The sequence below is a fragment of the Myxocyprinus asiaticus genome, chromosome 42 (assembly GCF_019703515.2).
Source record: "Myxocyprinus asiaticus isolate MX2 ecotype Aquarium Trade chromosome 42, UBuf_Myxa_2, whole genome shotgun sequence".
Lineage (NCBI taxonomy): Eukaryota > Metazoa > Chordata > Actinopteri > Cypriniformes > Catostomidae > Myxocyprinus > Myxocyprinus asiaticus.
The window spans coordinates 29120642-29145589 of NC_059385.1; the positions used below are offsets into that span (position 1 = coordinate 29120642).

Below are 24948 nucleotides of genomic sequence, written 5' to 3' on the forward strand. Positions count from 1 at the left end.
AGAAGTGGCCAAGAGTCCAGCTTTAACAGTGTGTAAGTTTCAAAGCTATTTGGCTGAAATGAGAAAAAGTGGCTAGACATATCATCTGCAATGTCATCTGCACTTTTAACCTTACAAAAATCTTAATGAGTGTCTACAAGAAAGCAACTTTTGAGGCCAACATTAAATAAATAATTCAACCCCCCCAAAAAAAGCTAAATATTTAAGCAAAAAATTGTCCATGGAAATTTGCATTGGAAAATGGGCCAAAATTACACAAATGTGCAAATTTCATACAGCAGAAGACTTAATGCCCCTTTACGAAATAGAAGAAAGAAAGGGTGTGACATCATTTAGAACAAAATATGGCCTAAAGAAAGGTCTTTTTGAGGTTATTTCAGGAAAACTTCAAACCGGCTGCTAAACACCTTCTTACTTCCATTGGTCCACGTTATAGGTTTGAACTGCAGCTCCACCTACTTTGAGGCTGACAACTAATTTCCATTCAGTCAGTTAAGATCAGTCAACATGAACACACCAGCATGCAGAGTTATTATCAAGCCGGTGCAAACTTACCTATATCTGTTCAATCGTTAATTCAGTCTGTTGTTTGATATACTGTTTCACTCATGTGCCATCTGCAGCCAAAAGCCATACACACATCAGTCCGAAGTTCATTATTCTTTTGTCTGTATTCTACCCATTAACACTCTTTTTTAAACCCATCTGTACAATAGTATCAGTGTCATCATAACTTACAAAAACAGAGTGTAATTGGTGCTTAATATGGCTGAATATTTTGTGTTAACAGATTAGTGCCGTGAATGCAAAAGGTAAACATTACAAATTACACATTATCAACTGCATAAATATTACTTTAAATCTTCATCGAGTAGTTAAACAGCTTCTTTTACTGATCTCATGTATATTCTACTCATAGAATGAGGCATAAAGTCATTGATAACACATTTTAATGTCATATTTTAATGTCATATCCATCGGTCTCGCCTTCATCTGCCTTCACCTGCTCCTACTCACAAACCTTCTAATAATCTTATCAGCATCACCTGTCACCAATCACCACTCATCAGTGATTCTATTTATTCTCTCCCTTTCCCTTTAGTCTTTGTCTAGTCTTGTCTTGTCATACACAGCCCAGACCAGCTCTCACCTATTATAGTTAAGTGTTATCTTTTTCCTTGTTATTGTTCCCTGTTGGATTTATTCTGTTGTATACCTCCTATATATTCTCTGTCATCATCATTAAAGATCCTGCACTTTGGTTCAAACTCATCCATTGTGTTTTGTCTTCCCCAAGTTCATGACACATATTTGTTGATATTTTACTTGAAGTCTTGAGCATCCTCATATTTAAATGTACCTCTAAACGCCTCCGCCAGCAGTGTGGCCGGTGTCTTAAAATGTCCGCAAACAGTATGTCCTTGCTCAGCAGTTTCGAACTTCTTTTATGCTTTGAGCCAAAGAACGAAGAAGCACTTCGCCGTGAGTGTGCTGAGGGCCTTTAGGGTCCGTATCAATCAGCTCCCTAGTTCAGTAGTCAGGGCACTGATCAGTGAGGCCATTTCTAAGGCTGTCTAAATCGCAAAATCGTTCCAGTGCACTGGAACGTTTGCTTCTTAAACTTTCCCAGAATCCACCATAAAAAAAACAGGGAACACTGTTGCTCACTAGGTTCCCTTACCGTAAAAGTTATCATTTCTTCTGAAGTATTTCAAGTCATTAGAAGATGAGCACAAGTGTAAAACTTTGATGTCAAAGCCTTATTTCTCTCTAAAAGAAATGTTGTTTGTAACGTCTTTATTCATAATGGCCATCAAAGGGGAACAATCTTTAAAATATTAGAGTTGTTTAAAGAAGGTTAAAAATACACTCCTTTGTATTTTGATTTCTTTATTTGGCCCATTTATGTTTCATAAAAACACTGTACGTTTGACTATTTACAACAAAAATGCACTGTAGTGTTATTTATACAGCGATTATTATTCATTAATACCAGCTGTGTTTTAATATGCAAGCTCGTAATCGTGTGGCAGGTGATTAAGTCATGAGTGTCCCAATCCTTAGTGGATGAACAGTGTTGCCAGTGCCCGAATTCATGTTCACGATATACTGATTCACAACATAGGGAGCTGAGTGAGACACACCCTTAGTAAAGGCTCCAATAAACTCACAGTAGTGTTGCCAACTTTTTGCTGCATTAAAACAGTGCGCTTGATCATTTAGCCACTTCAGTACGGGACACAATGCCTTTAATGCATGATGTTTCACCACCCTATCGGGAGACAGTTGGCAACCCTAACTTAAGTCAATGTTCTTTTTTCGTTTGTCAAGTTCAAATAAATGTGATATGTTTTAGTGAGAAACAGTCCGAATTTACGCAATTTTTCAGTGAAAATCTTGAGGTCCATTGCACATTCATGAGCACTATGATAGAGGCTCGTACACAGTTGTACATGTGTTCACGCGAGAACTTATATGGTTTTTAGTGCTAAACAATGCAAGTTCTCGCATCATGTTTGTATTTGCATACTTTTGTAGAGTCTCTGACCTTAAAGCTGTCCTCATAGCCTCTGTCATAAAAAATAGCTAATGTGAAAATCTGAATAACATTTACCAGCATGATTTTTGTACCTAATGAATTGCTGTTTCCTCTGTACTCACAGGAGCATGTTGTAGTGGAAAATGAACACTGGTTGGTGGTGGTGCCGCATTGGGCGACTTGGCCCTTTCAGACACTGCTGTTGCCAAGATGACATGTCCTGAGTCTCCCTGACCTCACTGCCCAAGAGAGAGGCAGTAAGACTCCATCTACGTGTTTACCTTATCTGCATCTGTCTCATAAAAGTTTAAATTTATTTGTGTTTTTTTTTTTTTTTGCAATTTATCTTGGTCCAAATGCTCAGTTGCTTTTTCACCAAGTATCCAGAAGCCCTAACATTTTTAATTAATGCTCCTATTATCTTTGGGGTCAATTTGACCCCATTCAATGTTTTTTTTTTTTTTTTTTTATTTAATGACTTTTCCTAATTTAATGGGGACAACTGGGTAAAAATAAAATTAACATGATGATATGTTTTCAATGTCCTGTACACATTTTGTAGCGTCAGTGTTCTTTGGGGTCAATTTGACCCCAGGCTGTTTTAGCTGTATAAAACATATAAGAAATATCACAATTTTACATACGTTTGTTTTGGTTGTTTTGGATGATATTGAGGTCACTATAACATGCAATTTTATAATCTTCAAAAAACTTCCCTCTGCTTGAGGGCCCTAACCTAACATAACCATGCCTGTAGTATTGCGAGAACCACTGATAGTTCACACAACATGAGGGAGGGGAAAACATAATTCCCTGGAGAACTTTGATATTTCCCGTGCCGTGGGGGAAGGGAAAACATAATTCTCGTGAGGACATCTATAGTTCACCGAACATAGGGGAGGAGCAAACATCTAAAAGCTTGCACAGCAGCCTTCTAAACCATTTCTCTTGGTGCTCTGTGGGCTCTCTCTTTATGCTCACTCTCAAATGAAAATGACCTCTAATCAAAGGTTTTCTGTTAATTTGGTTTTGTCACAGTTCTTTGACAGTGAAAGTGACATAGAGGAGAATGTGTCTGAGACAGAGGATAATGTTGAGGAGGACACTGATTATGAGGCATCCTCCTCTGATGAGAATGAAACTCTTAATGTTGACCCTCCTGTTGTCTCTCAGCCACCAGCAGACACAGTTCCTTCCAAAAATGGAAAGTTATTATGGTCCCTCTCCCCATTTGAATGATTTAGTGCTGATAATGTCATCAAAATGGTTCCAGGCCCCACCAGATATGCTGTCAGCCAAGTCCAAGACATAAGGAGGTGCGTGTATGGGGACAGATGGAAAGACTAGGATGTGACCCACATGCAAGCCTACATTGGGTTGCTCATTTTGGCAGGAGTGTACAGGCCAAAAGGAGAAGCAACAGCAAGCCTTTGGAATGCTGACACTGGAAGGTCAATATTTCCAGCCACCATGTCTCTAAAGACATTCCATGTTTTCTCCCGTGTCATACGCTTTGATGACAGAGAAACAAGGCAGGGTCGACGAGAGCGTGACAAACTCGCAGCAATACAGGATGTATGGGACAGGTGGGTCCAGCGATTATCAGTGGGTCCAGTGGATGAATGTTTGGTTGCATTTTGTGGGCGCTGTCCTTCAGACAATACATACCAAGCAAACTGGCCAAATACGGTATCAAAATATGGACAGCATGTGATGGACAGTCCAGCTATGCCTGGAATATGCAGGTGTACACTGGTAAATCCCCTGGGGAAGCACCTGAAAACAATCAGGGCATGAGGGTGGTACTAGACATGGCTGAAGGACATGTGATAATTTTTTCACATCGTACGACCTGGGTGAGGAACTGCTGAAAAGGAAGGTTACCATGTTGAGGACAGTGAGAAAAAACAAGCCGGAGCTTCCCTCTGAGCTTCTTGCGATGAAGAACAGGAAGGTAACATCTTCAATGTTTGCCTTCACTGGCAGAGCCACAGTCATCATCTATTGCCCCAATAAAGGGAAAAATGTCCTACTGATGAGCACCATGCACAAAGATGCTGTCCTGAGCACCAGAGAAGACAGAAAACCACGAATGGTCTTGGACTACAATGTGACAAAGGGAGGGGTTGATAATAAGGTCACAGCCACCTACAGCTGCAGACACATGACTGCCCGTTGGCCCCATATCATTTTCTTCAACATCATTGATGTGAGCGCCTACAATGCCTTTGTATTATGGAACAAAATAAACAAGGATTAGAACAGAGGAAAATTGAGTCGAAAGAGGATTTTCCTGGAGCAGGTGGGTTACGTGCTGGTGAAACCTCATATCGAGAGAAGACGGTGCCTTCCAAGAGCATCAACAGCTGAAGCAACTGTTGTGAAGGACATCCAAATGGAGACACACACCCCAGTGGTTCAAACTGCAGGCAGGAAACATGGCAGGTGCCAGGTCTGTCCCAACAGAAATGACTCCAAAACCAGCAACACCTGTGTGAAATGCAAGAAATACGTCTGCAAGGAGCACACACACACTCTCTGCACATCATGTGCACAGTAGTGCAGACAAAAGGCTGGACTGTACTTTCTGGTGGGATGTAGGAAAAATAATATGCTGTTCATATTCTGTCTATGCTTTTCGTATTCTGTCAAACTCATTTTGGTGACTACGTAACTTTGTTTTTTTACTATCTCACACATACATATTTGCATACATAGCACTTACAGTAGCATAGAACAATCCCTGACACAATTCTCAAATTTACATTTTATAGGTGATTTTGTAAATAAAGAACTGTTATGTGTTCCTTACTGACGTTTTGATGATGATGGTGATGATGATGATGTTCTGTTTAACAAATAAAATCCTTCTAAATGTTTGAAATTGTGTTTGTTTTTCCTGGGGTCAAACTGACCCCGAACATAATACATGTCATATCCTTGATAACTGAAATTGTTCTTCTTTCCAAATGTTATAAATAACAAAAACCTGTACTTAGAAATAATAGAAAGCCATTAGAAAACACCAAAAATATCTTTCTTTCCAATTTGAGGTCATTGAGTGAGATTTTATAGTGATTTGCATATTTTTCGATAGTCACATAATAGATATTCTGGATGTACAAAAGATGTTAGTAAATTTGAGGATAACAGGAGAGTTAAAGTGTACATTTATAGCCAGAATTTTGGGACACAATTATGCAATGAAGACAACATCGAAAAATTGTATGCAACAGTCCTCCTTGAATAGTTAAGCAAATAAATAAGTGCATATTTAATAACCAATTAAGTATTCACAGTGAATTTTGTATTATCCAAGTACTAATCATACATTAAAGAAATATTTCCCCAAAAATGAAAGGTCTGACTTCCTTTACTCAGTCAATTTGTTCGAAAGAATTTCAGTGAATACGTTTTTTAATTTTTTTTTACATTTATTTTGTTCGCACAAAAACTATTGTATGAGTTTAAGGAATGTTCCAGGTCCAACAGAAGTTAATCTAAACCAGCAGCATTTGTGGCATAATGCTGTTTACCACAAAAATAATTTCAACCTGTATTATTATTATTATTATTATCATTATTAATACATATAAAAACAAAAACACAGTTACATTTAGCCCATTACTATAGAATTGACTGGGGCCAGTATATAAATATTAAAAGACGCACCGCTTCAAAAGTATAGCCACGAGACGTAAACATCATACATGTTAACATGATTTTGTGATAAAATCAGGGATTTGCTGGTGTTATGGTGTTTAATAGATTACAGGGTTTACTGGCGTTATGTTGTCATGACAACAAAGTTGGAATATTGGATATAACTTTAAGCAGATAAGGTTAGTAAGTGATTTTATCACACTAAAATCATATTAACATGTATAATCTTTACATCTTGTGTATCTACTTTTGAAACAGTGTGTATTTTAATGTTTATGGACAGGCCCCATTCACTTCCATTGTAAGTGTCTCGCTGTAACTGCATTTATTTGTTTTTTTTATAAGAGGGATGAGTTGAAAATATTTTTTTGGTAATCAATATTATAACACAAATGCTGTTTACTGAGCTTAACTTGTATTGAACCCACAAAATTGCTTTGGAATATACTGTAGTGCAGGGCTACTCAACTTCGGAAAGGTCAGGGGTCGCAAAGCTGGATCCCTGTACCCTTGAGGGCCGCACACTTAATTTTTATGATTGAGATTGTAACGTTGGGTTCTTGGAGTGGAAGAGGTAGAGAGGAGACGCAGGAGTAAATACTTTAAATCCTTTAATAACAATTTAAAGGGTGACTCCTGGCACCCAAAGATGGATGAGGGTAGGGTGACGCAGAAGGTGAAGAAGGATCCAAGGAGGACGATCAGGAGGCCTGGGGGGTGGCCACAGGGCAAGGACTGGGTCAGGAGATGGAACCGCTGGAGGAGGAGACTCTGAGGAAGCAGGTGGAGCCATGGAAGACTCTGAGGGCGGAGCTAGGAGAGGCTCGACGAAGGCAGGCAGAGCCGTGGGAGGCTCGGGGGGCGGAGCCAGGGAACTTGGTGCCCGGAGAGTAGCTGACGGCTCGAAGGGCTAGGGTGGAGCCAAAGGTTCGGAGGACCAAGGTAGCGCCGAAGGCTCAGAGGACTGAGGCGGAGCTGGGGGATCTGAGGACAGAGGCAGAGCCGATGGGACTGAGGACTGAGGTGGAGCCATAGGGAAGGAGGTCCCAGGTGAAGCTGGAGGATCAGAGAGCCGAGGTGGAGCCAGGTGACTGACTGACCAAGGCGGAGCTGGGGGGACGTGGGACCCCGGAGAAGCCAATTGGCTGAAGGACCACGGTGGAGTCAAAGGGACATAGAGCTGAGGTGGAACAGATGGAACGAAGGGCCAAGACAGAGTCCAGGGCTCGGAGGATCTAGGAGGATTCATTGGGTTTGAGGTTCCCCTTGACCATGGTTTCGCAGCCGGTGACGTGGGAGGAGCCGGCTGACCAGGAGGAGGAGGAAGTGTCCTGAGTGACTACACATGCACGGACCCCAATTGGGCTAATCAGCCGAGGAGAGGGATAAGTGCAGCGGAACGCAGCAGTTTGGGAGAGAGAGAGCCACATGCAGCTGCCATGTGTGTGTTTGTGTTGTGTGTATTTTTGTTTAAATTAAATATAATTTTGACTGTTCAGCCGGTTCCCGCTGCCTCCTTTCCCATTTTAACCTTGTTACAATATGTTTTTGAAAGTGCGCATGTGCATCAAGTGCTTCAGGGGAACAACATTAGTCTAATGTAGAAGGATACCCATGCCGCTTTCATGTTTTCAGCAGGTTCCTCGCATTAAAGAGCTTTCTGGTGTACATGTTACTGAGGTATTATAATTTGATATCTGCAGAAGTTATTACTTCACCCCCTGCGTAATGTCATTAACGACAGCTCCATATTGTTGTACCAACGTGGTTTGAACGATAGTCATGGCATAGTTACTAGTGTTTTAGGGACCAGTCGTGACTAGCTAGTTAATTTCTCCAACGATGCATCATACTATGGTGGCTAAACAGTGAGTTATGTTGTTGTACAGGAATCGCAGCCCTGTTTGATTCCTGACCAGCTTGATACAACAACACTGGCTCTACCAATGGCAGGAGTTTGGGGCAGACTATCTGTTTTATCACTTACTAATGGCAGAAAGGAGGAGTATTTGAGGAAACCTGTTCGAAAACAGTAATTATTTTTGGAATTTCCTTTGATGGCGCTAGTGACGCAGAAATTACACACCTTAGCTTTAAATGTTTTATTGAACTTTAAACTAAAAACTTGATCTCAACAGCGCAGGTAGAGCAACAAACACTACAGTTTCAGCAAAATGTTCACAAACTTTTGGCCATGACTATGTTTTCATTCCATTTGGACTGAATTATGAACCTGTGGATGTAAACCCGGTCAATCAAGAAAAGAACTGAGAGAGAGAGCTCACTTTTATAAACTCTCTTTGGTTTGCTGTGTGCTTAACATTTCTGTCTAAACCATCAAAGACACCTTGCCGTATATCTTCCTCAAGTCTCTGACAAACGACCTTCTGAAATTTCACGACTTGTCACATCGCCGAGTGCCCTTTTCCTGTGTTTGACTTGACATGGAAACACATATACACTCACACACACCTACACACTTCTCTTTAGTTATTAAAACTGCCCTGTCAGTGTCTCGAAAGGTAAAGGAAAGGCTTTTCAAGTGAAGTTGTGACTAACGATAAATATTCACCACCCGGATACGGGTCTCTCACGCTGACGGGCTTAGTCCTGACAGCTTTAATCCCGTATGTAAATAAATGTCATGGAAATTACAGAGCGGGTCAACTGTTGTCAGAGAGAGCGGCAGAGAATCACAGTAGATCACAACCCAGCTTTGAGACTGCCAGTTATAGAGGCCGTCACCCAGTCGACACGCTGACAGCTTTGAGTCTCGTGGGCCGTTGTTTGTTTCCATCATAAAGTGTTGTTGTTGACATATGTTGATGTCATTGTGGCATCTTTGTGTTTCATACAGAAATCTGAATACTTTTATGTCTGTGCAGATGAAGAGATAACAAACCAAGCAGTAATCCAATTCCATAAATGGAATTTAAATAATTCTAGATAAAACTAGCTAAAAAAAACTAGGAATCCACAGAAGTTGTTTGCAATTATTGGGCAATTTGCTTTTGCTTTTATCCAAAGTGACATGCATCACATGTACATTTATCGCTTGGTCACCATTTTACACGGGGATAGTTCACCAGCCCATCTGGCACCAACAATCATGCCACGGTCCAAATCACTGAGATTACATTTTTTTTCCCATTCTGATGGTTGATGTGAACATTAACTGAAGCTCCTGACCTGTATCTGCATGATTCTATGCACTGCTGCCACACGGTTGGCTGATTAGATAATCGCATGGATGATTGTTGGTGCCAGATGGGCTGGTTTGAGTATTTCTGTAACTGCTGATCTCCTGGGATTTTCACACACAACAGTCTCTAGAATTTACTCAAAATGGTGCCAAAAACAAACCAAAAAAAAAAAAAAAACATCCAGTGAGCGGCAGTTCTGTGGATGGAAATGCCTTGTTGATGAGAGAGGTCAACAGAGAATGGCCAGACAGGTTCGAACTGACAAAGTCTACGGTAACTCAGATAACTGCTCTGTACAATTGTGGTGAGAAGAATATAATCTCAGAATGCTATTCTGAGATGCGGGTTGGCGCTGTTTTGGCGGCACGAGGGGGACCTACACAATATTAGGCAGGTGGTTTTAATGTTGTGGCTGATTGGTGTATATAGTCGGCTGATGGTGGAAGGAAACCTCTTTGAAAACAGTCAATAGTTTTGCCATTTTATTTGGTGATGCTAGTAGCTCAGAAAATACACACTTCATCTTTAAACTTTTTCATTATTGTATTGTATGTCACTGATTATTGGCTCAGGTGTTCTTCTATCGAAGTTTATTAAATCTGAGCCCTGATTTTATTGCTATTGCTTTGAAATGACAGAGACAGCTGTTGTGTTTTAGGGAGGAAAACAAGCTTGTATTCACCAGTACGTCTTTAAATCATGAAGTACTCTTGAAGAAGGAATGTGTTTTACTTACTGGTGTGGTCAAAGGGTTTCTTCCTTCTGAAACAATGCATGTTGTCATTTTATTTAGCAAAAGGAGACAAAGCATCCATCACCATTTTGGTGGTTCTGTGAGTAGTTCTGTGTCTAGTTTTGTTTGGCTGCAAAACAAAATGAATGTGCCTCCTGGCCTTGAAAAGTGCCTCGGGTGAAGTACATGGCATCTGTAATGAAAGCAGGCTGGCAAAAACCCAGGCAATATTGGAGGAAAACTGAAGTCAATTCTGCCCAGTTCTGCCTTTTTTATTTTATTTTTCACTCTGTTTTCCTCCCCACAGATCTCGCATCCATAATGAAAATGCTCCTGACAAAATATGACAACCTCTTTGTGGTCTCCTTCCCCTATTCAATGGGGTGGCACGGTAAGAGAATGTACCTGGTGTGGCAATCATATAAGAAAATCTGCAATGTGTGTGTGTGTCCTGTACCGCCCCACCCCCCGCCCCTTGCAAATGGGAGGTGTTGCCTGGCACTTTCTACGAATTGGGTATGAACAGGGTCTTTTTTTTTTTTTTTCATTTTGAACTAATTGTCAGTTAAAAGAGGTGTTTAACCTTCAGAGAATTGAAATCAAATATTAACATTATGAAGTCAAACTAAATATTAGATCCACTGTTTTATTTTACATACATTTTCTATGAGGTTTACAATTTTTGCAACCCTGTTATCAAAATCTAAATATTAATTAAATTCAGTAATTTAAATCAATTCAAGATAATGTAAAAATTATTACATTTTTGCATAATTTAATTGTTGGATGCAGTCAGAAAATTCAAGACCTCTGAGGTGAGACAGATCAAAATCACCTTTGTGTGTGTGTGTGTGTGTGTGGGGGGGGGGGTGTGTGTGCGTGTGTGTGTTTAGGTGTTTAAAACTATCTACTTTTCATGCTTTTTTTATTATTATTATTCTTAATAACAGTTTATCTGACATATCTAATAGTTCTAAGAACAAAAAATATGTAATTTGTGCCTCTAATGTTTAAAAAAAAAATATGGGACACTAAGGTGATGTATTGGTAGAATGTGTCATCTTGTTTCCATGGAGAGCAATGAAAGGAGGTAGGGAAAGACAGATACATCCTTCCTTTTTTACTGCCCTCTGCTCAGTGGCATTGTCTTTGGTTCAGCGATACATGTGTCATCTGTGTCAAACAGTTGGAGAAGGGATGTTAAAATGACTTGTGTGAGCAAGTGAAACTGTCCAGGTGTTTTAGGCAAATTGCTTGCAGTTTTAGCTCACTGATGGCCCTTTCATCAATACTGCAAACATGCTTTAAATATTTTTGCCTTGATTATTGGAAATTCAGACATGAAGTATTCATGAGCAACATTACTCACTGGGTGATTACTCTTGTGTGATCTTCAGGTAGAAAAGAAGTGCTGTTAGTGTAACCTCAGAGTTATACTGTAATTCATAATAAAGACATTTATTTACATTTTACATTGAGATTACGGGTTCAATACAAGTTAAGTTCAGTTCAGTTGATAGCATTTGTGGCATAATGTTGATTACCAAAAGAATAAAAATCTATATAACATATACCATTTTTATTTATTTATTTCTTTATTTTATAAACAATAATAATAATTAATATATATATATATATATATATATATATATATATATATATATATATATATATATATATATATATATATATATATATATATATATATATATATATATATATTATTTTATTTTTATTTTTTTTGACTCCTCTCGTTTATTAAACACACACACACACACACACACACACACACACACACACACACACACAAATAAATGGTTACAGTAAGGCTCTCACAATGGAAGTGAAAGGGGCCAGTCCATAAACACTATAAATGACTTAACGTAAACATTAAATATGTTAACATTATTCAAGTGTGATACAATCTGTGTAGAGTGTTTTTTCCCCTATTATTTATACAGATTTTACTTAATTCATACAAATAAATTTGATATCACACTGCTTTAACTCTTTTTCTGATTTAGAGTGGACAGGAGAAAATGTTCTAGAGTTAAAAAGAGTTTGATGAAGCCATAATTTACACTAAAGCCCTTCATGGCCTGAGACCTTCCTACCTGATATATATATATATATATATATATATATATATATATATATACACACTGATCAGCCACAACATTAAAACCACCTGCCTAATATTGTGTAGGTCCCCCTCGTTCTGAGATGCTGTTCTTCTCACCACAATTGTACAGAGAGGTTATCTGAGTTACTGTAGACTTTGTCAGTTCAAACCAGTCTGGCCACTCTCTGTTGACCTCTCTCATCAACAAGTCATTTCCATCTGCAGAACTGCCCCTCACTGGATGTTTTTTGTTTATGGCACCATTCGAAGTAAATTCTATAGACTGCTGTGTGTGAAAATCCCAGGAGATCAGCAGTTACAGAAATACTCAAACCAGCCTGTCTGGCACCAACAATCATCCATGCCATTATCTAATCAGCCAATCATGTGGCAGCAGTGCAGTGCATACAGTCATGCAGATATGGGTCAGGAGCTTCAGTTAATATTCACATCAACCATCAGAATGGGGAAAAAATGTAATCTCAGTGATTTGGACCAAAGCATGATTGTTGGTGCCAAATGGGCTGGTTTGAGTATTTCTGTAACTGCTGATCTTCTGGGATTTTCACACACAACAGTCTCTAGAGTTAACTCAGAATGGTGCCAAAAGCAAAAAACATCCAGTGAGCGGCATTTCTGAGGATGAAAATGCCTTGTTGATGAGAGAGGTCAACAGAGAATGGCCAGACTGGTTCGAACTGACAAATTCTACAGTAACTCAGATAACCGCTCTGTACAATTGTGGTGAGAAGAATAGCATCTCAGAATTATATTCTAAGATGCGGGTTGGTGCTGTTTTGGCGGCACGAGCGTGTCTCACACAGTATTAGTTTTAATGTTGTGGCTGATCAGTGTATATAATACTGTATAAATATCCAATGGGGTCCAAACCTTTAAGCTTCAAAAAAGGATGTAAAAGCAGCATAGAGGTAATCCAGCAAGTGGTTTAATCCATGTCCTTTGAAGTGATATGATCGGTTCTGGGTGAGAACAAACCAAAATGTAACTCCTTTTCACTTTAAATCTTGACATCTGCCATTTACTTGGTATGATCATGATTTGAAGCTGGATTACACAGTGCTCTGTACATGCATCAAGCACGCAGAAGTTTAATTCCATTTGATATTTTGATGGAGGTATGATATATTATCATTATATCTCCATCAAAATATCTTCATGTGTGTTATACCAAGGAAAGAAAGTTATATGAGTTTGAGACAGCATTTTTGGGTGAACTATTACTTTAATATTTAGTTGAATATGGGAGTATATAGTCATAAATGTATAAATGTAAATCATAAATATATAGTTTTTAAAGGATTCTTATTAATCTTAAAAACACTCACACAATGTATTATGTATGAGTGACTAATCCAGCTCCCATCATGCCCCTCATGTTTACTGTGAAAGGAGGGCTTGTGGTGAAGCATCACTTCATTCCGGCTGTAGTAATGATAGCAGAGAATGACTGACACCTTATACAGTGGCCAAGCCACTGAAAGCACTTTACAGAACCGTGACCAAGGGTCTTCCGTGGAAGGAGACAGCGCAGAGGCTGATTTAATCTTAAATCTTGTTATGGCCTCAGCCGACCAGCCACCACACAGTCAGATGATACTCAGTGCATGAATGACGGCTTTAGTGTCGGGCCACAAATCTGACACCTGTCACCAGTAAACCTGCAATTTCAGACCTGTTGTTATGCATGACACAAAGCTGAGTGCTTCCTAGCATCTTCTGCTTGGAATTGACTCAAGATATCTCTGGAATGAAATAATAACTTACTTCTTGCTGAATACCTCATAGTAAACACTGTGTACCGCCTACTATTTTAAATAGTGACTGAATTGATAAAGCATTGTTTGTCTAAGACTCATAGAATTCTCTAAAGAGCTGCACCACATTTGCATATTCACTAACCACCTGCGTGAAATTTACATTGCGCTATTACTGCCCGAGGAAAGCAGGCGGTGAATTGAATTTTATTTAAACAAAATGTTTGTGCACATTTTCAATTGATAATGGCAGTAATAATGAATCAAATAATGATATTTGATAGAGAAGAGCATTATAACCTTGCATATGTCAAAATGTGTGGTGTTGTCAAGCACACTTTCGGCATGATAAGTGTATGATTCAGGGGTCTGGATCACACTGGTTGAGAGATACTGTAAAGTCCCAGCAGAGTGTGCCATGATTGTCGTGCTCTGCTGCATCCTATGCTATAGAGCGCTCAGTGCCCACTTATTACTTTGACAATGTAGAGTGGGAATTAGTAATGTTCTCAAGCTGTGTACGGATATAACCAATGCTTACCACAAGCCCTTTCAATATTTAATCACATGAGGGATATGAACAATAAATATCTACAATTAAATTGTCACTAGTTAAAATGCTAATTGATTTTAGCAATGAGATTACTACTAGTGAAAGTGCTAATCCAGTAATTACATTTTCACTTGTAAAAATGTTAAATCTTGATATAAAAAATTATACCCGTTCTTGAGATTAAAAAAAGCAAGTAGTAAAACATATAATTATTGATATCTTTAACTGCATTTTTACTAGTGGAATTTTACAATTATCTGTCATTCACTCCTATTCAAAATGCAATTACAGATATCTCACTTTTCTAACTAGTTGAAATTCCAAAAACACATATCAGCTATGTACTTTAAATTAGTAAAAATTATATGTAATCAATAATTACAGTGTTACTAGTACAATTGTCCATTCCAAAGTAATTAAATATATCTTAAAAGGCTTTCTTACTAGTTACAATCATATTACACAGATCAAGCTAAATAAAAAAATAAAAAAATAAATAATAATAATAATAATAATAATAATAATAATAATATATATACATATATATAGGTGTTGATATCAGGAACAGATATTTTCATTAGTAACAGTGAAATTATTGATCTGAAAAATAAGAAGTACTTAGCTGATATGCGTATTTGAACTTTTAGCTAGTAAGAAATTAATTATAGGTATCTGTAATTGCATTTTGAATAAGAGCGAATTAATTTTTTTTACTAATAGAAATTAATTTTTTTATTTAAAAAAGTAATGGCATCATTTTTATAACAAGAATTAATATTTTTACTAGTGCAAATGTATTACTAATTAAAAAAATGAGCACTCTCACTAGAAGTAATTCCATTCCTGATATCGAGAATTAGCATTTTATCTAGTGACAATTTAATTGTTGATATCTATAATTCATACCCTGCACATGATTAAAGTCAGTTCAGCTTGCCATAGTCCAGCACATAATTAAATGTCAAAAGGGCTTGCGATGGTTAAAATAGTTAAATTCTTCAAAAGAACATGCAGTTACAGCTATCAAACATTGTGGGTTTTACCAGTGAAAATTAAATTTTTGATAACGAGTATGTGTATTTCAGCGACAAATGTCATTTTTCATATCAAGAGTTAATGTTTTTTAGTAGTGCATATGTAATTACAGATATATATATATATAAAAGTGGATATATATCTATATATATAAACAGTAGTTATAGCTGAAATAAAAAATTAAAAAAAGCATTTTATCTAGTGAAAATAGTATTGTTGATAACTTTAATTCATATCCTGCACTTTATTAAAAGTCAATACGGCTTGCCATATGCACGTCTACTGTGTATTAACACATGCAATTGAAATCCTTTCTAAATGTAACTATTATACATTCTGCTTTGATAGGATCCTTCCACAGATCAGCAAATAATACAATAAATATGAAAATATTAATATTAAAATAGCAGGGGGCCTGTGTAGCTCAGTGAGTATTGATGCTGACTACCACCCCTGGAGTCACGAGTTTAAACCCAGGGTGTGCTGAGTGACTCCAGCCAGGTCTCCTAAGCAACCAAATTGGCCTGGTTGCTAGGGAGGGTATAGTGGGTAACCTCCTTGTGGTCGTGATTAAGTGGTTCTCGCTCTCAATGGGGCCCGTGGTAAGTTGTGCGTGGATCGCGGAGAGTAGCATGAGGCTCCACATGCTGTGAGTCTCCGTGGTGTCATGCACAGCAAGCCACATGATAAGATGTGCGGATTGACGTTCTCAGAAGCATTCTGAGACGTTCTTTGGGCATTCCAAAATTGGAGAGAAAAGGGGATAAAAAAATAAAACAAAATAAAAATAGCAATTTATGCCTGTGTTGCTCACAATTTGTACAGTGATTAACAAACTATGGGAAACGTTGTGGCTGGTTGGTATTTGAAATGATCTTATTTGATCAAAGGTGGCACTTTAACTGAAACGTTTGGAAACCACAGTAGAAAGTAATCTCAGAATTCAGTGCATGCAGAACATTTGCTTACTGTGCATGGTACATACATAGTATAATCGTATTATGCTATTACGAACTTTGCCTTAAGTCACCATCAGCCTCTAGCACACATCAGTGGGGCAGCTTAATGAAGCAGATTTTCTCTCTCTTTTTTGCTCGTTAATGCTATCTCTCTCTTGTTCCTTCATGTTTTTTCATCATACACTTAATGCCCCCAATATTCATTATTTCTTGATGATATTGTCATCAGCACTCCTGCTGGATTGATTACATCACTGATGTGCCCGGCTGTTGTTTTACCCAGCGTGCATTAGCGGCAAGAGCATCCATCGTGTAAATGATTAATTCGCTTCATTCACCTTGCATTTGCATGGCAGTGGAGCATTCGCAACATTTGCAACATCTCGCTGTTACAATCAGCGATGTGCAAATTTAAAAAGGAAGGGAGAGATAATGAGATGCTACTGTCATCAGTGAATATATAAAAGGAGTGTGTTAATACAGTCTAAGACCTCATAAAAAGGAGTGTGTTAAAACTGTTCCTTTAGGTGCTGTCTGATAATGTTTTGCTGAGCAGAAAAGTGGAGTGTATGGTTTTGGATTGCCTAAGATGCATTTTAGACTTTAATAAGAGAGTTCTTCAAAATGTTGTTACTTCAAGATGTTTTCAAAAGCCAAAAACACATTCCATCATCATTATACTACAAATCCACATCATGGTCTTATATTGCTCAGGGCTCTACATTAAATGCCAAAGTCACTAAATGACACGCATTGAATAAAGTTTCTTATAGTGAGCGGTTTTAATATTGAACAAAATTACTTTGAGTTGGCAGGGTGAGAACATTGCCTTTATCTCACTGGAAGAAAAGTGTAGCCCTTTTTTTCTTTAATATATGCGTGTGAAGGTTTTTATTCATCCGGGCCATTGTCAGGCGTCTTTGTGTATTTATTGAAAAGCATCTGGATATTGTTTATTTGAATGGATAAACTGAATCCAGATGCTTTTGACTGAATTCGCCCAGACGTTCCCTAATGTAGGTATTACATAAAAAAGACCCGTCTTGTCATGCTGACCCAGTTTACGTTTCTATGACAAGTATAATTTTTTTTATGAATAATTCATGTTAACCTTTTCAGTTGAAGAAACATTGAAAGTTAATCAAACAAATTCCATTCAATGTTTGATCTCACCTTTAAAAGATAATGTCTATTAAAGCATCAATGTGTCCTCCCTTTTTATTGCACACCTCTAAAGTGCACTTAGAACTTTACTGGGTTTGATGATGTTTGCTAAGGCAAGAATCACTATTACGGTTGTTCATGCTTAGGGTTAGGAATTTGCCAAACCCTATAATCCATTTAGTACATAACTCATAGGGCCGTCACGATTCTGAAATTTGGCTGATGATTCATTGTCAAACAAATAATTGCGATTATGATAATTAATTTTCTGTTTTAGTGTTTCCACAATTAATTATCATATTAATTGTCATATTTCTTAAGGTGCATGTGTGCTTCATACACCTCAAGAATGTCAAGGAATCGTATGAAGAGTATGGAGCTACAGAGCTGAGATATTTTTCTAAAAATCTTTGTTTGTGTTCTGCTGAAGAAAGAAAGTCATATGCATCTGGGATGGCATGAGGGTAAGTAAACGATAAGAGAATTTTCATTTTTGGGTGAACTAGCCCTTTAACAACCACTCAGAACAACTTAGAAACAATCTATCTATGCCCTCGCAACCACCAAGCACACCTTAACAAACAGCTAGTGACCACCCATGAAGACACAAAGCAAAACACTAACTAACAATAAAAACACCTTAGCAACCACCTTGCAACATCCTAAACATCCTTGTAACAACCTATCACCCTAGCAACCAACTAACAACCAATCAGAACAGCTTAGACACCACATGTAAACTTCCCGAACAACCACCGAAAACCTTATAGGCACCCACATAGGAAGGCACTAACAAACACTCAAAACACCTTAGCAACAACCTAGATATGCCCTTGCAACCACACAGAACACCTAAGCAATCTCCCAGAATACCCTAGCAATCATACAAACACCTTACTAGCATAGCAAGTTCGCTAACAAACACTCAGAACATGTTAGCATCCACGTTAGCGACATACTAAATACCACTCAGAACAGCTTAGAAACCATGTACAGTAACAAAGCCCTTGCAACCACCCAGAACTCACTAACAATCACCTAGCAAAAAACCAGAACACCTTAGAGCTCACATGCGCGAATAAACTCTCAGAACATATTACCAATCACAAAGCAACATGCTAACAACCACTTAAATCAGCTTAGTAACCACATATCAGTGCCCTTGTAATCACTCAGAACACCCTTGCTCCTGGATAGCAAGCTCTCTAACAGCACTCAGAACACCTTAGCATTCATCAAGAAATATATAAAAAATTACTCAGAAAAGCTAAGATACCTTGTATCACCCTCTTGCAACTGCTCAGAACACCCATGTAGCCACCTAGTAACAGCCTAGCAACCACCCAAGACACCCTAGCATGGAAACATGCTAACAACCAATCAGGGCTGCGTTTCCCAAAAGCATCGCAAGCTTTAGTTGATCGTAGAGACCATTGGCCCTGGCCATTCATCAAGCTGCAGACAGGTATACTTGAAGAGACAGAATGACAGCCAGAGAAAATAATAGTTTTGAGATTTTAAACTTCAGCAAATAAACATCAGAATTCAGTATGTTTTATAGCTGTATGTATAGTGTCTAATAATACATTGGCAATGAACACTTAAGTTTCTCTTGCCAATAAAGTTTGATATGAATTGAATCTGCCCATTTGATCCTGTTATAAAAAAAAGTCCACTGGAAAACGGCAGAAGATTTTGCCCAAATTGTAATTACAATATATTGGCATGTACTGTATACATATATTGTATCAAAGATTAATACCTGTAGAAATATGTCTACGTAATTAACTCTTTAAGCAAAGAAAAAACAAACAAACACCTTAACATGTAAATATTTAAATATTTAAAATAAATCATGACTAACCAATTTCTTGCAAGTTATTTGAGATGAAATGAAAGTACATTTATTTATTTTTTATTATTTGTTATGTATCACATACCATAATTTAATCATGATTAATTGTGATTAATCACAGAAAACTGTGTGATTAATTAGATTTTTTTTTAAATTAAGCGATTCACAGTCCCATTCAAAAAATGTGGTTGCATAAGTATTCACCCCCTTCAAGTCAGTATTTAGTAGATGCACCTTTGGTAGCAATTACAGCCTTGAGCCTATGTGGATAGGTCTCTATCAACTTGATACATCTGGACACTGCAATTTTCCCCATTCTTCTTTGCAAAACTGCTCAAGCTCTGTCAGGTTGCATGGAGATCGTGAGTGCCTAGCCTTTTTCAAGTCCATCCATAGATTCTCAATTGGGTTAAGGTCTGGACTCTGACTCTGCCACTCCAGGACATTAACATTGTTATTTAGAAACCATTCTTGTGTAGCTTTGGCTGTATACTTGGGATCGTTGTCTTGCTGGAAAACAAATCTTCTCAGTTCAAGTCTGTTTTCTTGCAGACAGCATGAGGTTTTCCTCCAGGAGTTCCCTGTATTTTGCAGCATTCATTTTACCCTCTACCTTTACAAGCCTTCCAGGTCCTGATCCAGAGAAGCATCCCTACATGATGCTACCACCACCATGCTTCATGGTGGGGATGGTGTATTTTTGATTATGTGCAGTGTTTGGTTCACACCAAACATAGTATCTGGTTTGATGACCTAAAAGCTCAATTTTGGTCTAATCAGACCATAAAATCTTCTTCCAGCTGACTTCAGAGTCTCCCACATGCCTTCTGGAAAACTCTAGCTGAGATTTCATATGGGTTTTTTTCAATAATGGCTTTCTCTTTGCCACTCTCCCATAAAGCTGTGGCTAATGAAGAACCTGGGCAACAGTTGTTGTATGCACAGTCTCTCCCATCTCAGCCACTGAAGCTTGTAAGTAGAGTCATAGGTCTCTTGGTGGCCTCCATCACTAGTCCCCTTCTTGCATGGTCACTCAGTTTTTGAGGACAGCCTGCTCTAGGCAGATTTACTGCTGTGCCATACTTTTTGTATTTCTTAATTATTGACTTCACAGTACTCCAAGGGGTATTCAGGGACTGAGAACTTTTCTTGTATCCATCCCCTGATTTATGTTTATCAATAACCTTTTTGTGGATTTGCTTGGAGTGTTCTTTTGTCTTCATGGTGTTTTTTTTTTCTCTCCAGATACTGACTCACCAGTAAGTGGACCTTCCAGAGACAGATGCATTTATACTAAAATCACTTGAAACACCTTGGCTGTGCACAGGTGATCTCCATTTAATTAATTAAGCAAGATTTAAAACCAGTTGGTTGCACAAGGAGGATTTAGGTGAGTTGCATTAAAGGGGGTGAATACTTGATGATGGCAGGGGAGCAGAGCTTATCCCCGCCCAGGACGGGACCTAAACCTGTGGTGGAGGGAGGTTCAAACAACGGAAGTATGCAAACAATGAGGGGCAGCTGAGCAGGCTTATAAAACAGAGGCTGTATTGTGATTAGATATGATGCCTGATAAAATGAATCCCGATATATTCCTGCTAGAGCTACGCTTACGTTTACATTTCTGAAACATCATGTAAACACGATCGCAGCCATTTAAGAAATTAAAAACTTTTGAGAGAAAGCTCTTTATCACACACGGTTGCTGTCGGAGAGTGTAAGTGCTGTTTTTGAAGAGTGCGTATGTGGGTATGTACGTCAATTGTGTATGTGCACAAGTAAGGTCTGATGTAGACGGAAACCCCACAGTGTACCTGTAACACATTCATTGGAAAGGAGGAGGCAAGAACCGGCTTGATAATATAAATAATAGTTTAATACAAAACTGAACCAAAAAGACAAACACACACACAGGTGTCGGACAGCTGTCCATAACTCTCTCTCTGTCGCACTGCCGTCTCCAGTCGGCCTTATCCCTCTCGGGCTTAATTAGCCTAATTCGGGGCCAGGCATGCAGAATCACGACCCGGCCCCGCCCTCCGCCTGCCACATTCCTCCCTCATTCTCTCAGGCTGGGGAGCCCCCGGCATGACCTACATCCCCCCCCTTTCCCTGGGGGGAGGCGTGCCCTTCTGGCCCTGTCTGCCGTCAGGTCATCCCCGTCTTCCTGGAACTGGGAGGGGACAAGGGGAGTGAAACAACAACAACAACAACAAAAAAAAACATGGTACATGCACACTGTAACGGTGATGATACCAACTTAACATAATAATATTTAAAAAGAGAGGGAAAGGCCAACGTGGAGCGGGAGAGAGAGGAGAGAGAGAGAAAAATAAAAAAATAATAATTTACTCGCTGGTTCTCTGATATGCCGTAGCCTGGTCCTCGGCCACTCCTCCACCCTCTGGTGGATGACAGCCGTGCCTCCCCAGGCGGATCGGAGGCAGTCCTCCGGCCCCTGGTGGACGGAACACCCCGCCGTGTTTTCGGTGGATGGTAGGGGTCTCCCCCTCTCTCTGTCGCGCTGCCGTCTCCAGTCGGCCTTATCCCTCTCAGGCTTAATTAGCCTAATTCGGGGCCAGGCGTGCAGAATCGCGACTCGGCCCCGCCCTCCGCCTGCCACATTCCTCCCTCGTTCTCCCGTTCCAGGTGGTCGGCCAGGAGCCCCTCCCCACTCGTGGTCGGCAGTCTCAGACCCTGGCACGTTTCAGCGGCTGGTAGGGGTCTCCTCTGCCCCTGGCAGCAGCCTCCTTCCCTCGCGGTCAGCGTTTGGCTGGGGTGGATGGTAGTGGCGAGGACTCTACTACGGCGCATCCCTCCTCCTTCCCGGATTTCGGCACCAGTGTAACACATTCAGTGGAAAGGAGGAGGCAAGAACCGGCTTGATAATATAAATAATAATTTAATACGAAACTGAACCAAATATACAAACACACACACAGGTGTCGGACAGCTGTCCATAACTCTCTCTCTCTGTCGCACTGCCGTCTCCTGTCGGCCTTATCCCTCTCGGGCTTAATCAACCTAATTCCCTCCGCCTGCCACAGAACCGCAATGTATCTGTCGCATTACATAGTGCACGCCGCTTTTGTGTCTTCAGCACCTTTCATGCACTAAACAGCTTTCTGGTGTATGTGTAAATGAGGTATTATAATTTGATGTCATCAGATGTTATTACTCCATCCCCTGCGTTATGTCATTAATGACAACTCTATATTGTTGATCCAACATGGTTTGAACAAAAATTTTATGCCATAGTTACTACAGTACTACAGACTCCTGACCAGCTAGTTAATTTCTCCAACACAGCATCGTGCTATGGTGGTTAAGCAGTGAGTTTCATTGTTGTACTGAAAACGCTCCCCAGAACAGCTTAGAAACCTATCATTTCAAGATGGCATGGCCACAACCATCCTACTCGCTCCAGCTAGATTGTATTTTTTGGGTGGTTTTTTATACCGTGTTATGTCTTTCACACATGTCACCCAGGCATGTACAACACACAATCAACAGACACTCATAAATATTGGATTAGCACAGATTTACATTTTTCCAACATTTCTTGGATTCATCTGCCAAGAGAGATTCTCCAGAACAGCAACTACAAAGGCAAACTCCCAAGGCGCAAGAAGCACCGGCATTTGGCATACTGGCAACCTTTACCTACGATTCTGCTTACTAATGTCCAGTCCATGGAGAACAAACTGGATGACATTAAGGCAAGGATAAAATATCAATGGGACATTAGAGACTGCAATGCTTTCTGCCTGAAAGAGACTTACTTGGCTGACCCCCATGGTGCTGGATCATCCAGCAGAGTCCTTCTCTGTCCATAGTAAGAATAGAATGAGGGAGTCAAGAAAATCGAAGGGTGGTGCATTTTTTTTCTTCTTCTTCTTTTTTTTTTCTTCTTTCTGGTCAATAACAACTGGTGTGACAACAAGAACATCATCACTTTAGCAGAACACTGTTCTCTGGACCTGTAGCATAGTTCTAGACACAAAACAAACATCTTTACCCTTAACCAATGCCTAAACCTAACCAACAGTGTCCAAAAACAGAATGAGAAATGAAAAGCACATTTTCTGAAGCGACCATATAGTCTTGTGTCGCTTCTATGACAGTCGCGTCTCACATGTGAGCTTGCGTGCTAGACTGGTTTTGAGCCATGTACTTCATAGTCTGAAGTCTAACCCTCTATCAGGTGAGCGACCTCGGAAACTGGTCACATTGGAATAAGTGTGTAAATGTAGGTGAGTCTGTTATACAAGTGTTAAAATGTATAGTTTTTCAAATTATGTTTTATAGTAAGTGTTTCCATATGACAAAATAGCAGTGTGTGTGAGTAATAGTGCAAAAAATATGTGTTTATAAAGTCATAATCAGCCTTTGTAGTCATGATTTGTGTGAAAGTGAATAAAACACACAGTTGTTTTAGTGCCTCTAGTGGTAAGGAAACTGCGATTGAAAAGTGGAATATGGCACGTAAAAGTCAGTTTTACAAAAATTTTGTTATAGTGGCATTCATTCTGTGTGACTAGGTACAAGCACAGTTCAAACTGCATTCAGAAAATGTAAAAATCTACTTACATTTTTATTTTATTTTTTTCATCAATTTCAATTCTTTATAATTTTATAACAAGACACAGTGAGGGATCTTTAAAAAACTTTGACAGGGTTGAGCCTTTCTGCTAGCCAGAAGTTTGCGGCACTGAGGGCAAAGCGCAATATGACTGTCATGTCCAATATCAACATGTGAAAACTGCCTTCTCTCATAGCCAATATGTCTTGCTGCAGAAACCTTACTCAGCACTGCTGCTGCCCAAAGAGCATTACAATATCAGATTTAAAACTGAACAAATAAACCCAGCCAGTTTTAAATTATTCAATCATATATACAGTAGTCACGTTTGCTTTTTATATATGTGGGTTAAATTATGACTGCACAGAGAACATAATTTTTTTCTGGATTGTTTGTGCCATACTTTGTTTTATTTATTTATTTTTACAGAGCTCCAGTGTATTTTAATCTTTTTCTTAATGGCCCATATTTTGAATAAATATGTCTCTAATGGCACTTTGTGCAATGTCTATAAAATGCCACAATCATTTGAGAAACTTAAAAGGAGATTTATAAACCCCAAACAGTGACTGAATATAAATAAATATTGTTTGTTCAAGTATTTATGAACAATAATGCATGTATAACTATTTATGTGGAAAACTGATCTTAAATCTGACAAATGGAGCCTTAATGTTTTGGAAATGATTCTAAAATGTTGTGTTCTCTGCACGCTACACTAAGCAATGTCATTCTCTCAAACTCCTTTTCCACTTGTTTTCTATT

General features: G+C 39.0%; 1 pseudogene; it reads left to right on the top strand.

Annotated features, from left to right (window-relative positions):
- The window catches only part of LOC127432692 (galactose-1-phosphate uridylyltransferase-like), a 180031-nt pseudogene that overhangs the window by 101986 nt on the left and 53097 nt on the right, over positions 1-24948 (top strand).